The 9,952-nt window shown below is 35.9% G+C and overlaps 1 long non-coding RNA gene across 1 annotated transcript; it reads right to left on the reverse strand.

Moving 5' to 3' along the window:
- Positions 1 to 1,297: 1,297 nt before the first annotated feature.
- LOC124383223 lies at positions 1,298 to 3,327 on the reverse strand. The gene is made up of 3 exons (XR_006925242.1): positions 3,247 to 3,327; positions 2,349 to 2,434; positions 1,298 to 2,203 (listed from the first exon to the last, which is right to left on the reverse strand). It is a non-coding gene; the product is annotated as an uncharacterized LOC124383223 (long non-coding RNA).
- Between the last annotated feature and the right edge of the window lie 6,625 nt (positions 3,328 to 9,952).

Raw genomic sequence — 9,952 nt, forward strand, 5'->3', positions numbered from 1 at the left:
ATTTGGTAGCCCATCCTCCGCAGCAGCATGGAGAAACTGTGAACCAGTGTAAGTAATAATACATGGGTGTAATATGAGCAGGTCACTAATTTGTGGTGAATTTTAAAGTTTGTTCAGCTCATGGACCAATAAAGAGAAGCATTACAATGTGATAACTAAAGAAAGCATTAGCTAATGTTTTAGCTTTGCTGATTTTTAGGAAAAAAAATAGGGGAGTAAATGTCTGTTCTGTGCAGGAACTCTGGACTTTCTGCTAGCCCAAGCTTTGTGAATGGGAAAAACTAATGACATAGTAGACCGCCAATATCAAAGTATATAGGGCCAAGATGTTCCCTCTATATTTATATTCTCATACCATACTTGCACTACAAACCCCTTACTATAAGTATATAAAAGCATGTATTTTGTGTGGTGAGGATTCTGGTTCTGTTTTACAGTAGAATATTAGGGCGATATGATAAGGTAGCATTGCTGCCCCACAGCTTCAGGGTCAGATCATTGGTTACTGTCTTTGCAGATCTTTGTGCACATTCTTTAGGTATTTGTGAAAGTTTGCTTTGGGCTCTGTGGTTTCTCTTCCTACTTCGGAATATATAGATTACCCATCCAGGTGTAAATTGCCTCTTGGTGTGAGTCTGTGCATGTGTGTATGTCCTATGATGGACTATTGTTTTTTACTCAGCATGTATACCTGCCTTAGGCACACTGTTCCCAAGATAGGCTCCGGATCCACACACATATGCATGTCAAGCTAATCATGGCCCTGCACAGGCACCAGTACACCTGCAACCACACCCCTCTTCCGGGTGAACAGAGAGATAGTGAGCCCTATGGGCCTGATGTGTGTGTGCGAGTGAGATGGGGCTGTAGGCTTTGACTGACAGAACCTCAGCAGCCTCTAAACTATACTTAAAAATGCCTCGTACTGAGCGAGATTAATGAAGATTGCTGATATTTGAGATGAGAAGTGAGACGGAACGGACTAGCTGAATGTGTGCTTCATAAAAGGATAAAGAAGACCAAACCCAGAGACAAGACTGAATAAGCACAAGCAGAAAATCGTGAGTCATAACACACACACACACAGAGACACAGGACAGAGCACAGAGATTGAGGGTGTTGAAAGGGATACCCAACAACAATCGCAAGCCACTTATAAGAAAATCAGTGAGACAAGAGGGCCAAAAATGAAGAACGCAAAGCAATTATACATCAGTGATTCATTTAAAAGGAATGCACCCACCAAGCCCTGGAAAATACTTAATTGCAAAGATTAATTGCACTCTTCGTGTTTTACTTCAGGCAGACTTTTAAACATCAGTTTAACAAAGCAAGAGACAAAAATCCACCTCAGTTCTTCCTATCTCCATTCCAAGCAATGTAGCAGCCTTTAACAAAGTATGCTACAGTAATGAGTAAAATACTATTAAAAAAAAAAAGATTATATTTAATTATATACAATGGTTTGTACTAAAAAAGTTACCCCCCCAAAAAAAACTTGTATAGCCACCATATGACATGTAGTAAAGCTTTTGTTTTTGAAGAGCAGCAAGAGCAGAATTTTAACATTTTTAGAAATTTATTCATTTTCACTGGGTTTTCAATATATCTTTTTATCTATTCTATACAGTTTTATAGCCATTTTCTAAAAAAATTGCTTTGTGAGTTTATATAGAAACAATATTTAGATATTGTATTTCAAATTCAATGTACAGTAAAATATTTACATTTTGCTGTTAATTAATTTACATTTAATTACATTGGATTGGCTGTTTTTTAAAAAAAAATGAATATTAAATCAGCATTTGTTATGAAGCATCATTTAATTCTTTAGCACTAAACAGCACATTCAAGATCACAATAGCAGGGTAATTGATTTTCAGAGCACATACATGCAGCAAGTGACACTCCCAGGAGACAGCCCTATAAATTACTGCAGCTGTGTGTATGGTGCTGGGGTTGAAATTGGCATCATCACACCAACACACACACACACACACACAGACACACACACACACACACACAGACATAAGCACACACCGAGCGTAGCCAATTCTGTTTCATGTTTTTTGGAAGCTGAGGAAACTGGAGAACCCAGAGAAAGCTTACACAAATACCGGACACTACAAAACACAACATGGACAAAAGCCTAGTGGTACAATCAAATTCAAGATTAATTTGGGGAACCTGGAGCTGCCATCCCCTGTCCCATCATGACACAGAAAGAGAAATTTATACATAATTACTATACATTTAATAATACTAATAAGCATTTTAATGATCAAATCTATAACAATGAAAATAAAATAAAAAATCATATTTGTGGTTTAAATATCTCAAATTCTTACATGATACAAGGAAGGGAGAAATAAGGGACCTGGAATCATGTAGAAATCAGAATCATTCCAGCTGGACCTGTTTCCATCTTATTATCCTGTTTATAAAGAAACATCACCGAAAATAAATTATAAGATATATATCACACGTGCTGTTTGTACTGTATTGAATATTTAACTTCATTTGAGGAAATCATTGTAAGCCTGATCTTGACTTTTGAGGTGGAATTGCCTCGGAGACTTTATTCTTTCAAGGTTTAAAAAAAAAAGAAAAGAAAAGAGACCATCCAAGAGCTGTCTGAAAAATTCTACCTGAAAGTGTGTGTCTGAAGAGATATGACCTTTTAGTATACAGCTGCAAAAGCAGTGATCTCAGTAGAGAAACACTTTATCATATTTTTTTACACATTGCACTGTGTGTGTGAGTGTGTGTGTGTGTGTGTGTGTGTGTGTGTGTGTGTGTGTGTGTGTGTGTGTGTTTTCCCATGAGAGCTGTGCTACATACAGTTTTTCACAGTTGTAAACTGCATTCTTACTGACTCTTTGGTAAATCAGAAACAGAGCTTACTGTTGACCTGGGGTCACCTCATGAGTATAATAAATGGAAAGAAAGGAAAAACGAAAGAAAGAAAGAAAGAAAGAAAGAAAGAAAGAAAGAAAGAAAGAAAGAAAGAAAGAAAGAAAGAAAGAAAGATTTTTGTGATAAAAATAGACAGGTCAATCTAAAACCATAGTTTGTTCAGACAGACAGACAGACAGACAAACAGAGAGAGAGAGAGAGAGAGAGAGAGAGAGAGAGAGAGGGGGGAGAGAGAGAGAGAAAGAGAGAGAGAGAGAGAGTTTTTTAAGAGAACAGCGCACTCTGCTGGTGATATACGGTATGTGTATTAAATGTGTTTAATTAAACAACCTGCTTAATGTTGCAGCAGTTGGACAATAAGCCTTTGCAGTCCGCCATCATATAATTTTGTGAGTACAACTTCGGATAACCTGTAAAGCATTCGGACATGAAAATAAATAAAGCAAAATTTCAAACATACTGATAATGCAATATAAATACGCCGGGTACATTTACGAATTCCCATGAAACCCGATCATATCACTGAGCCTGGAAGTGGTGCATTTATTCCACATGTCACTTTTATGATATGAGCAGATGGGGTACTGTAGAATAAACGTGTTGAGGGGAAGAGTAGCCCCCTTTTGTCTCAGGATTGTCTCTAGGTGTGTTAAACCCAGTGAACATAGCACGCGCTCCGGTGACTCATGTGACTGCTGTGGAGCGGAGCGCGCGCATGTCTGTCAGCCTACAGCTGTATCCATCACCGTAAACAAGCTCGCGCGCTGCCGTTTTCCGATCCACCGCGCAGGGTGCACGGCTTGCATTAGGTGGGCTTCATTTCTCACCACACGCGTTCTCAGTTATAACGTGTGCGGTAGGAAAGTCAGCTGATTTGAACCCCTACCCCGTATGGTTTGCTTCTGCGCATGCGCCGAATAGTCTACCTTAACTGGCATCAGATCAGGAAATGCTCGGGCTGAATGTGTTCTACATAGTATTCGGTGTTTAGTTCCATTCTTTCATTATAGCTAAAATAAAGAATTCACATTCACAACCAATCCAAAGTGGTCTATCTAAAATCTGAATGCTGCTAAAATCCCATGCATTCAAGCATTTGAAGAGGCCAAAAAGCCATTTTGTTGTTAGAACGGCGTTAGAAGCTTTAGCTAAGTGATCCACCGGGGAATATGTTTTATTAATTATTATTACTCATTCATTTACCCATTACTCAAATGCCCTCTTTTACTTTAATTTTTTTTTTAAATCAATGTGTATGTGATGCATCATCCTAAATTAAATGCACACTAACATGAGTAAGTTATAATGTAGGCTCTGGTGCACAGGAAGGACAAGCACAACTAGGATGTGTTAAGATATAGAGAGGAAATATAGAACATGATCAACAGGAGACTTAATGAATTCATGAAATCTTGTGTCTAACTGGCATTTTAATTAAAAGATAGGTACTTTTACAAATGAGTAGGTTTCTTAAAGACTGAGCAGTTGATTATCCTTTATCTGTATGCTCCCTTACATGTTTATTTGTCCTTCATTTAATGGCTTAGAGGACAAACTAAAGACAATCTGGTCGATCATGTTATATGTTTTTGTGCTGTGTTTTCTCACAGTATGTGGAAACTATTTCTGAATTAAAGCAGAATGCATGTAAGTGTATGAACATGTTCTCGCTCAGTTAGCTCCATAAATCGTCATGGATAATTCTCCGTAACGACTCACTGCCCTGCATTTGTTCAAATGCTGTGTAAGTATGCAGACCACACGCAGACAGAAGGTTCACTAGATTACACACACATGCTGAGAAAAATCAATTGCACAGGCTTGCATTTATCATTATTGACAGACAACAAAATATTGTATCCAATTACCCCACTTTTAAGAAAATGGCCTTTTTTTCCCCCTTCAAATTATGTGATTTAGTAAAAGAAATGCACTACACATTGCAGCAGACAGACTATACATGCTACACTGTAAAAAAAAAAAAAAGAAGAAGAAAAAACTCTTCTGAGAGACTCTCTTAGATACTACTCACTAGCCCCTGCATGGTTTTGCAATACAAGTAAGGCAGCTGCTCTGGATGCTCTTGCTAACCCTAACCCTAACCCTAACCCTAGTCCTAACTGAGCTTGGCTTTCCAATTGTTCTCAGAAAGGCGAGACACTACTGGAATTTGATGGAGGATTTCCATTAAGTGAATAACAAAAAAAGAAAAAAATGTGATACTCTTGATGATCTTCATAGAGGAACTATTTATGTTCAGTAGAGAGTGCTTACCCTTTTGTTGTCCACATACAAAGAGATGAGGAACACAGTTATGAGTCAACAGTTTGTGTGACAGCTCTTTTGAAATCTCCCCTTCTTACTGCTAACTTTGTTCATTTTGTCTGAAGTGTGATGAAACCATTCAGTAAATAATTTTGCAAGTGTACTCAGAGAAACTGAAGCTTCCTGAATTCTAGCTAACTGTAGTAACTCATTCCTCTGCAACCATCAGGTAAAAAAAATATAACATGTTTAGTAACTGGACTAAGACTCACCCATCTTACATTCTAAAAAAAGGGAAACTAAACGCCAATTAACATCTGTCCGCAGGCCACATTTGGCCGTGAGATAACTAGGATGCTCATGGACTATTTGTGAAGTTATTCCCAGATCTTTCAAGACACGTAAAATCCGAAGAACATTCTCATTTTTGTAACAAAAAGCTTTAGCAATTAAGTCAATAAGTGTCAGTAAGATGTGTTCCTGGCTGGAGAAGAGCAGTTCATTCTGAAATCCCTGCAACAGCTGAAAGTCTGTTCTTTGTGAAACTCCACCATTTACATCTTCATCTCTAAGTTTTAATTCTGTGATGTTAATTTGTTGCCAGTTTCAAGAAAATACCCACATATATATATATATATATATATATATATATATAGAGAGAGAGAGAGAGAGAGAGAGAGAGAGAGAGAGAGAGAGAAATATATATTATGTATCACAATAACATTTGGAGAACAAATTATAGTCCCATTATCTGTAAAACAAATGGGATGGCACATCGCTACAAAATTCTGTGGTAGCCACAGTGTGTGCTCTCACATGTGTGCCCTCAATTTTTAATGAGTTACCAACAGTGTCACCAGCAAAGCGGCCCCCACATCATAATAACCTCCTCCATGCTCCACTGTGGAAACCACACATGCAGAAACCATCCATTCACCCTCTCAATGTCTATTAAATACATTACAGAATAAAAGATCCCAAGTTGGACTCATTGGACCAAAGAACAGTTTTCCACTTATCTAATCTACAATCATTGTGGTTATTTTGGCCCAAGTAAGTCTTTTCTGCTTGTTGTTCCTCCAAAGTAATGGTTTCTTTGCCGCAATTTTATCATAAAGGCCTGGCTTATGCAGTCTCCTCTGAACAGTGGATATTGAAACATGTGCCACTTATACTCCAAGAAGCATTTATGTCAATCTGCTGCTGGTTATTCTAATAAATCTAGTCTAAAGATTATTTTCTTTCATATTAATATTGTTCATATTCATTATTATTATCTACATTGTTGACCTCTTGCCTAATCAGTAAATGTACCTCCAGCAGTTTCTTGTTGCCATCTCCAGTGTTGTTACCATCAAACCATACAAAATATTTGCCAGATCTTTTTAATTATTCCTGATCAAACTTTATTATCTTAGCACTGAGTTTCTAATATTCTTTAATACTTTTTAGACAGGGATTTAACAGTTTGTGATGGCAGCTATTGTGACAAAAAATGAGTTTCTACAATCGATCATAAAAAGAACAGTGATATTGTTATTAAAGGGTTAAACGTTGTTACTGTTGTTAAAGGTGTTTCCAGGGCTTGCTGTGTCCTCTGAGGTTTGACTTTTGCTTTAAATCTTCATTATCCCTGACATCTGAAGTACACTTTTGAGGTATTCCAGAAACTTTGCTTGGAGCTGGATGCTTTGAAATGTACAAACAGGGTTCATTTACTGAAGTCTACACTGCTATCTATAATTTTCTTTAATGTTTAAAAAATGGTGGATGTTTTTTCTTGTTTTTATTTGTTTATTTTGTATTTATTTTTATATTCTGAACAAATTGTGATTTGAAAGAAAAAGAACTGGACAATAATAATGGGACTCCTAATTATTGTTATTCTTCCACAAATGATTAGCACAAAGTTGTATAGGGTGTTTTTGTATGCAGTAGACTTAAACTTTCCCTTTACTTGAACTAGAAAAAACAACTTGTTCCAGCATGGCAATGCCCCTGTGCACAAAGCTCCATGGACATATAGTTTACATGGGTAGGAGTGAAAGATTAAGTGGGTTGCTATAGAGCTCTAACCTCAACCCAATTAAAATCTTTGGGATGAATTGAAATGCTGACGGCAAACTTCCTCCCCCTACACCAGTACTTAACTTTACTAACACTCTTATGACTGAATGAGCACAAATGTATGGAAGACCATTTTCGCCACTGTATAATAAAAAAAAAAAAAAGGTTAATGTGATCTGTTTATTCTTAAAAAAAAAAAAAAAAAGAATTGTGATTATTATTTATTAATAATTAATTATTGTGATACAAACTTGCAAGTTTGCCAGAAAAGGCGAAACTTTCTGGCAAAGCACCATAGGAAACCATGAGATGTGATTCTGTGAATACGGGAGTTACATTTTTATTGTAAACAGAGATTTGTATGCCATTTTCTCAATGGCAAGGTATGTCCATACAAACTCTTTATGAGAAAAAATCTGAGAAAAAAAAAGTAGAATTGTGAGATAAAAAGCAATAACTTTTTTTTTTATTATTCAGTGGCGGAAACGAGCTTCCATACAAACAAATGTCCATAAGTACACTCCAAAATAGTGAATCATTTCCCCAGAATAGTGGAGATTATTAGAACAGCAAATAGAGACTAAATGTAGAATGGAATGTTCAAATATGCACTAATAAATGTCAGTTAATAAATCTTTTGAGGTTGTTTACTGTTCCTAACAATTCAAAACAGAATTAACTAAATTATTCAAATGAATCAACTCAATAACGTGTTGTGTACAAAAAAATTTAACTAAGTAATATTATCTTGATGGTTCTATTTTGTACAATTAACACAATTTTTTAAATTAAATTTTTGCTGTTTACATTTACACATTTAAATGGTTGACTTTTAAAGAGCTCATGTGATTAATACTCTAATGATGTCTTAATAATTTAAATTAATTAAAGAAATTGCTTGTAATTTGTTGCCACACATATTAAGTAGATATGGGTTATAATTTTTTCAGTGTAGAAGATGTAGGGAAAAGAATTTATTAAAGCCTAGAAGGAGATTTTCTCCCAATGCTCCCAAAGACAGAATGCAGTTTAAAATTGCTTTCAATTTTAATGATAAAAGCATGTTTTACAATCAAATGTTGAAATATAGCTATGATTTCAAACAATAATCTGCTCATTTTCTGTTTTACAAATATGAATACAAATGACCCGCACACGCCCCATGTAAATGAACGAATACATCTTCTGTTAGTGTATGTTTCAACAATGGTCCCTATTTCTGTCACCGTTAACAGCCATTTGATGGTTAGTAAGAACTGCAGTCTTTCCTGTAAAAGTAAAACCGTAGTTAAAAAGTGTAGCAATTTTTAGTATAATTAATTAGCACAGGTCACACTCTATTTTCAGGTAATGTGACGTATATAATATATAAAATTCACAAATGCTGATGAAATTCATTATAGACCAAACACAAGATTCTATGTCTGCAACACAGTACACTCTGTTCATTTGTAGAAAAAAATGATGGCAGTGAACATGTTTCACAGCAGATCATCATAGTAAGTTCCCTTTAAAAGCCTTGAACAGAGAAAAAATAATAATTATAAGGCTGAGGCAAAACATTGGGTTCATATAACAGTTCAAAATCACTGTTCAACCACTGTTATTAGTTCCCTTACCAAAGCTGAGGTCTATATGACTGTGAGAAACAGGAAGACAGATGAAGGCTGTGTGTGTGAAAAAGATGACACACAGGACACAATGCAGTATGAAGCAAATACTACAGTATAGCGGAATAATCATACATATGCTCCCACTATCTTGCACAGCATGCTATTGTGTTACCAGTGTTGTAGTAAGTGTGGAAAAGTGGTAACCATAAGCACACAGTAAACTGTTTCATGATACACTGCAATTAATTCCTAGTTTTTTTGACAATTTTATGATAAATGAACATTGTAACGATGTATGTAACGATGTACACTATAGGGACAAAAGTATTGGGACATCTGACCTTTCCTGCCATATGTGGTTCTTCTCCAAACTGTTACCTCAAAGCTGGAGGCTCACAAATGTATACGATCTCTTTGGATGCGGTAGAATAAAATTTTGCCTTCACTTGAACTTGAAAACCCAAACCTGTTCCAGCATGGCAATGTCCCTGTGCACAAAGCAAGCTCTATGAAGATATTCTTTACATGGTTTGGAGAGGAAGATTTTGAGTGGTCTGCTATAGACCTCTGATCTCAACCCCATTAAACACCTTTGGGATGAATTGGAACACTGACTGCACCCCAGGTCTACTTCTCCTACATCACTACCTGACTTTACTAACACCCTTGTGGCTGATGAACACAAAAGTCCACAAGCACACACTCTTAAGAGGAACGTTCTCCCAGAAGAGTGGAGGGAATTTTAAGTACAAATTAAGAGTAAATGCAGAATGCAAAGTTTAAAAAGCATATACCATACTTATGACCAGGTGTCCGCAAACCTTTGGCAATATAGTGTATCTTTGTTTGACCTGAAAAGACTTAGGCATCCTATTCAGTACAAAAAGTCATAATCTCTAAGAGAACTGTGACTGATTCTCAATCACGCTCAGGATATTTACAGATTTCCTGTTTTTTTTTTTTTTTTATATATATATATATATATATTACCATTCACTGCTCTTTATATAATTTTTAATTCAGAAAGAAAAAAAAAAAAAATTATATAATTTTTTTTACTGAATTAAATTTTATATATATATATATATATA

The sequence above is a fragment of the Silurus meridionalis genome, chromosome 3 (assembly GCF_014805685.1).
Source record: "Silurus meridionalis isolate SWU-2019-XX chromosome 3, ASM1480568v1, whole genome shotgun sequence".
Lineage (NCBI taxonomy): Eukaryota > Metazoa > Chordata > Actinopteri > Siluriformes > Siluridae > Silurus > Silurus meridionalis.